Below are 7,294 nucleotides of genomic sequence, written 5' to 3'. Positions count from 1 at the left end.
TTCATGCTTTTCTCTATCTTGTTGAGATACTTCTTCATATCAGTGGATACCTTATGATATTTATGATGATGATTCTATATTTAGGGTTACTTGATGATCTTAGGGTTTAACATATGATGGACTTTATGATTATGTATTTCTTAGGTGATATAGTTTATGTTCACTTCCTATGATGCTATATCTTGTGGTAACCCTAATTCTAATATTCTCATTTGATATGGATGATGGATGTTTGATTAGGTTATATCTATGTTTATGATGTTTTACTATGATGTGCAAGTGTGTGAGGGATGATATCACATCAATCATCATGAGAAGGATGTGATATTATAATTCCCTTCACCTGAAAATGATGAATTGGTGTATACATATGTTTTTTCAATGCTGATGTTGTGCAAGGTGCAAGTACTAGGAACTAACTCCACCTAGTTCCATAGGCTTGAGCCTGCCTCCTTTCTCAATGGTAGTTGATCGGAGGTGACAATAAGGCCCTATTGTTACAAGATAGGGTTGTCGTTGCACCAAAATATTGACCTCTCAATTCCTAATACAACCACTAGACTTATAGAATCCATAGGAGGTTGTTAAACCATGTCACGAATCCCCACGAGGGATTCTGGCCCACTGCCAACAATCCCCCTCCCAACATCACTCATTGCAGCCTGTGTGATTTGAACCTTTGACCAAGCTCTGATACCACTTATGCATCTTGTCAAAGATTCTCAGTAAAAGCTCTGCCGGTAAAGCTCTAAACCCTTACTGGTATAGGCTTACTAGAATGTATGATAGCATCTAATCACCAAGTCAATACCAACTAACCAAAACATACTCCAGAAACATGAAACACATTAAAAAAAACATATTCCATTGATCCAAACACGTCGGTAGTATCCAACTAATAGCCTCTTCTGCCGGTAACACTAGTTCTTCTACCGATAGCGAAAATCTGTTTGTCGGTAGCCAAACATAATAGCTAGTGTTGACATCAATGACAAAACATCAATGCAACACATAATCAATTTCTTCATATTGCCAACAATCTCCCTCTTTGGTATTGATGGCAACACTGGATGTGAAAAAGAAAACATCTAAGTGCCAAGGCATGCCAAAAAATTTCATAGAAGATATAACAATGAAAAACTGAAAAATCCCAACAACTCCCCCTAAGGAGTGCAGTCCAATCTAAAATTGATCTGAATCTCTCCCCATATGACACATTATGACATTATTTTTCACATCATGTATCTCTACCCCTTTGACATCAATGTCAAAGATATGACACAGATATCAAAATCCTGTGAATCTCAAAGCTGACTAATCCCCTTGAGTAGTAGCACCACTACATCAATCCGGAGCAAAGGATAATGTTGATGATGTATACCAGACTGATATTCTGATACCACTTTTTACAAGCTAGGGTTGTCGCTACACCAAAAGATCGACATCTCAATGCCCGATACAACCACTAGACTTATAGAATCCACAAGAGGCTGTTAAACCATGTCGTGAATCCTCGCGAGGGATGTTGGCCCACTACCAACAATCCCCCTCCTAGCATCACTCACTATGGCCTACGTGAATTGAACCTATAACCAAGCTTTGATACCACTTATTCATCCTGTCAAAGATTCTTAGTAAAAGCTCTGTCGGTAAAGCCCTAAACCCTTACCGGTATAGGCTTACTAGAATGTATGATAGCATCCGATCACCAAGTCAATACCAACTGACCAAAACATACACTTGAAACATGCAACACATTAAACCAAACATGTTGGTAGTATCCAACTGATAGCCCCTTATGTTGGTAACACTAGTTCTTCTATCGGTAATCAAAATCCGTCTGCTGCTAGCCAAACATAATAGCTAGTGTTGACATCAATGACAAAATATCAATGCAACACATAATCAATTCCTTCATATTTCCAACACCTACCACACCTAACCCTAGTTTGTGGCTTGGTTTTGACCCTTGTCTTGATTTCTTTACCTTTGGTTTAATAATCTCCATTTTGGATATGTGGTCTTGTGGATGGCTATGTGAATAATTGTGCTTTATCCCTTTAATTTTATTTTATTAATTTGAATTATTAATGATTTATTTAGGTATATGCATGAATATTATTAATATTAATTTATAAATTAAATGTCTATATTATAAGTTTAGGTGCAATCATTATAATGTCACCCTTTGCATTTAATATGTAGGTTTTGTTTTGTATTAAATAATACAATATGGAGTATATATTTTTATTTATGTTTGTGTTCTCCTTTTTTTCCCACCCTAATTTTTAGGAGGGAATAATTTGAGCATTTCATTGAGGATTTATTGGTGGCAATAAATAATTATGTGCAAAATATATTCTTAGAGGGATAATATGTTATAAGTGTATTATTAGTATAAGCTTGGTTTATATGAATTTATGATTAGTTGTGATTGGTTGGGAAATTTCGTTGTTTCAAAAATCAACTCCCATTTTTTGGAATAGTTTTGTGTAGTAAATAATATGTTTTTTGGGGTGTATGGATGCTAGAGAATTCTTGAATGATTGCTGAAAAATTTGGAGTTTGAGAGGAGATTTGTGTGTGGCATTAGAGAGCAATATTTGCATTGAATTGAAGGGGCTTTTGGAGAGAGTTTTTGGTGAATATTTTGGAGATGGTTTTGTGTGGCTTGTTGGAGAATGGTTGTTGTGATTTTTGTGACTTTAATGTTTGCTTGATTTTCTAAAAGTGTTGTTTGTTCGGAGTTGAATGTGCAGGGGTTGACCTTCCATCTTTCTTGTCCATTTTATTCTACTTCGAGGTTGGAATTCTTGTGCTAATTAATTTATATGCATCAAAATTATTGTGTTTTATATTCCATGGTTTCATTTTGAAAGTTTAATGCATTCATTGCTAATTTCTTGATTGAAAAAATGAACTATGTGTTATCTATGAAGTGTATTTCTAGACTATTTTTTAGTGAACTTGGTTTTGTGCATATTTATTATTTTTCTTGGGGGTGGTATAAAGGAATTTATGGAAATTATATTTTCCCTTCTCAAATGTTTTTCAGTCATATTTTTCTTTTGGTTTGGTCTATTTGTCAAATTATAAGCCCAAAGTCAACCTAGTTTGGCTCCCCAATTTAGTTTTTGGGACCCATGTCAATCCGAGTAAGTCCATGGGTTTGATCTTGGGTTTGTAACTTTTTATATGCATTTTATAGAGGTTGAGTGAGTTTTATGAAGTGGATTTATGTTTCCCTTTTTATTTCTATGCATTCACCCATTCAAGTTTGTTGATTTTGCATTTATGATGGTACCTTGAGTGAATTTGGATAAGGGGAAGTGATGTTGATAAAAAATGATTTATAGATCAGTTTATGATATGTATTCAATGTAATGTAAGTTATTTTATTCTTCATATGATCCTATGTGTTTATGTTTCATGTTAAGAACCAAAGGCTAGGGGTGGCTAGGAACATGTTCGGGGGAGTGGCTTCCAAGTAGGTGTCGGGGCCCAAAGTGGCTATCAGGATCGTCTCATTAGGAGTTTTCTTAAGAAGTGGTAACTTAATTAGATGTATTAGGGGGTAAGGTAGATATCAAATTAAAAAGATAATTATTTTTCCCCAGCTCATGGCCTAGAGTGCTCGTATAGGCCCAAGATGACATTGTGAAGGCCTGTTGGTAAACTGTACCTTCTTGTGCTCATGAGAGGTGGATTCGGTTCTGCATGGGTGTCACATGAGCACCAAGGCCAAGAGGTCTATTAGGATCACTCATGGTGATGGCATGTGATGACACTCTTCCCTAAGTGTATCCTAAAACCTTAACCTATGTGTCATGCAGAAGCCTCTAGTAATCAGTGTTATGTTATCTAGTCCTTGTGATTGTTGCATTTGTGTGCTCACTATTTTTATATGGATATATTAGTGTCATCCTTAGAGGTATTTTTGTGTGTATGGGGCCCTATGTCATTCTTTGGAGCATGGGGGGTGCACCGTTTGGTTCCACATGGTCAAGTGGTTGACGCTTTCATCCATTGGTAATTTTGGTGTTATGTTTGTAACTTCATAGATGGATTATGTCTTCTTCAGATGCAAGAGTTTTGGAATCATGATGCAGTAGTATTCTCTTATGTAATGATTCATTCATGTACTTATAATAGTTTTCCATTTATATTTATAATGTAATAATAACACTCTCATTGAGAGAAAAATTTAATAATTATTTAATGTAATGATGTTAAATTTATGAATGTATATGAGTTTAGATAGTTCGATGTTGGTATCATCTATCCAATATGGATGATTAGATTCTTAATAATTAAGATATTAGATGTAATGCATTAAATTTTATTTAATGAGCAATGTATCATGTGTTAAGATTAGATGTTATGGTTATATCTTTAAGTAGAAAGTGATCTTAGGAACATTTGGATTTAGGATTTAAAATGAACTTAGATCCTAGGAGTAATTATGTGGTTTAATTCTTATTAGTTTCTATTTCTAAGTCAATATTCATTTACTTATGTTTGAGAATTATGTTATGCAATAGTTAGATTATATTTGATTCTTATGCCTTAGTATGTGATAGTGTTTCCTTGTAGTGATGTTAGGGGACCCTAGACGATAGAGGTGTTATTGCTTTAAGATGTTTTCACTTATGCTTAGATAAGTTTTTCTCATATCTAATTTTATGTTGTTCATTATCATAGTTTAATGAGTTAATATGTCTATCTTTTAAAAATAAAATGTGTTTTCCTCCTGGAGGTTAGTTATTTGTTGTGTTGTCCTTCGGGGTTCCTTAGCAGGGTGTTACATTAGAATCAATGGATTTTGAATTAACATTATTATTATAGGCATAGGAAACTTGAGAATAAGATATGAAATAAATACCATCATTATGCTTGGGAAAAGGGTTCTTGTACACATCCAAGTCATTGTTAGGGGACTTATGATCGTCAGTGGATATTTTTCCTAAATAAATGCAATTTTGGATTAAATACTTAAGTTTCATGTAAGTGGAAGTTTTATGATGATGCAAGATGGATAACTCAAACATAATCCATTGTCTATAAAAGGATGGGTACCAATGGTTAGGTTGATGGATAAAAGTGTCAAGTTTAGGGCTAAGGTTTTGGAATTGTGAGGGTTTGGCCAAATGGGCTAGGAATAATAGATTATAAGGCTAAAATTACTATCCTAGATGGTTCCCTTAGGTTTTAAGAAAGATAACTTTCCATGAAACCAAACCCTGCATGGGCTTTTCATAGTTCAACATAAAATGTGTATTTTTGGAAATACATGTGATGATTGGCTTGCCACCTTTGTAGCTTTGACCAGAAGATACACGTGCTTACATATTTTATGTAAACATGCAACAATTTATATAGAGATAGATATGTTCTTACAGAACAAATCACATAGCATGTCCCACTTGTTCTTAAACCTTTTTGCCTTTAATCAGGTTTGATCTGCTAGTCTAGAGCTTTGATTAATAATACTGGATTTTTGATACTTAGGAGTCTTGTCCTTCAAATTCACAGGATGAGAAACTTAAAACTATCCTAACAAACATTACTGTTACAATATAGCAGGTTGGATAGCATCCTTGAAAAGCATATAGATTAGGACTAAGAGAAAGTCATCTTTGCGTTCCAACTTAATATAGAAAAGGTCTATGCTTCACTTCCAAGAAAGAGAACTTTCCATGAAACCAAACCCTACGTGGGCTTTTTATAGTTTAGCATAAAATATATATTTTTGGAAATACATGTGATGATTGGCCTACCACCTATGTAGCTTTGACCAGAAGATACATGTGCTTACATAATTTATGTAAATAAGCAACACTTTATATACAGATAGATATGTTCTTACAGAACAAATCACATATCATGTCCCACTTGTTCTTAAATCTCAAGCTGCCTTTAATCAGGTTTGATCTGCTAGTCTAGAGCTTTGGTTAATAATATTAGATTTTCCATACTTAAGAGTCTTGTCCTTCAAATTCACAGGATGAGAAACTTAAAACTGTGCTAACAAACATTACTGTTACAACATAGTAGGTTGGATAGCATCCTTGGAGCTGGAAGCTTGCTAGAAACATTATTTTTGATGAAATTAAAGAGTATTATAGCAACAGAATCACCTGATGTCAAATAATATAACTAAGTTGCATCATCAACTTAAGTTTTCATTGTCTTACTTAAAGCCAACACAGATAAAATAGTTCTTGCTAAAATCAGTGATCTAATGATCAATTGAGTAGGATCTAGATAATAGGCTGCAAAAGAGTGGACAAAAAAATTCAGAGCTTGCAAAAGGAACCATAGTCAATGCATTCAAGCATTAACATCCTAAACTATCATCTTTCAAGAAAACACAGTTTACAAAATCTGAATCACTAGGTCACAGAAAACTCACAAGAATATGAAACATTTGAGAAGACCAGGTCACAAAAAACTCACAGGAAGATGAAACATCTGAGAAGACCGAAGGAGGGGAAATATTTTCTAGCAGATCTGGGTGAGACATCCTAGTCTTTTATGGAGATGGAGAATGAGATAACCCTTCAGGAGATAGATGTGAAGATTTAGCAGATGAAACTATGCCACTTGAAGTAGGTGGAACACTTTTAGTTACAAGGTAGCATATTATAGGAGATGGATCAGGCGAAGTTGAAGTGAAAGAATGACCACCCAGGTGCCAAGCTTGAGGAGAAAGGTCATCCTATGGAGAGAAGGCCAGAGGAACATAAGTGATAACATGGGGTGCAAAAGCTACTGTAATATGATAGTGGTGCCCAAAAGGCTTAGCCATGCTAGGTCAGGGGGAAGGTGCTTACATTTAACAAGGTTTGAAGCATGATGTGTTTTACAATGAATATGGAAATGATAAGAAGAGGGTGCAAATACATGGCGACAATACGGAGTTGAGCCATGCTAGTAGCAAGTAGATTTAGCATGTTGGTGGGAAACTAGTACTGGAACTGCATTGATAGGAGATGGAGAAATAACATGTTGGTCATAAGAGGGAGGTGTGGAATGTGTTGGACTAATAAATGTACTTTTTTAAGGTGATGAGATTGGACTTAGAAGATGATAAGGTGGAGGACTTGAAGAGTATCTTGGATATGATGACAACTGAATTTTCTTTGCCAAAAAGAGTGTGATTACATCCCACATTACTTGATGTATTTATTTCATGAGACAACTACCTTAGTCTTGGAGTAGATAGAGACTTCTTTACTCCCACTAACACAATAAATGTCTCAACTATATCTGGGGGACTCATAGTTGACCCTTG

The sequence above is a fragment of the Cryptomeria japonica genome, chromosome 7, assembly GCF_030272615.1.
Source record: "Cryptomeria japonica chromosome 7, Sugi_1.0, whole genome shotgun sequence".
NCBI lineage: Eukaryota > Viridiplantae > Streptophyta > Pinopsida > Cupressales > Cupressaceae > Cryptomeria > Cryptomeria japonica.
Note: the sequence above shows the minus strand (reverse complement) of the source record.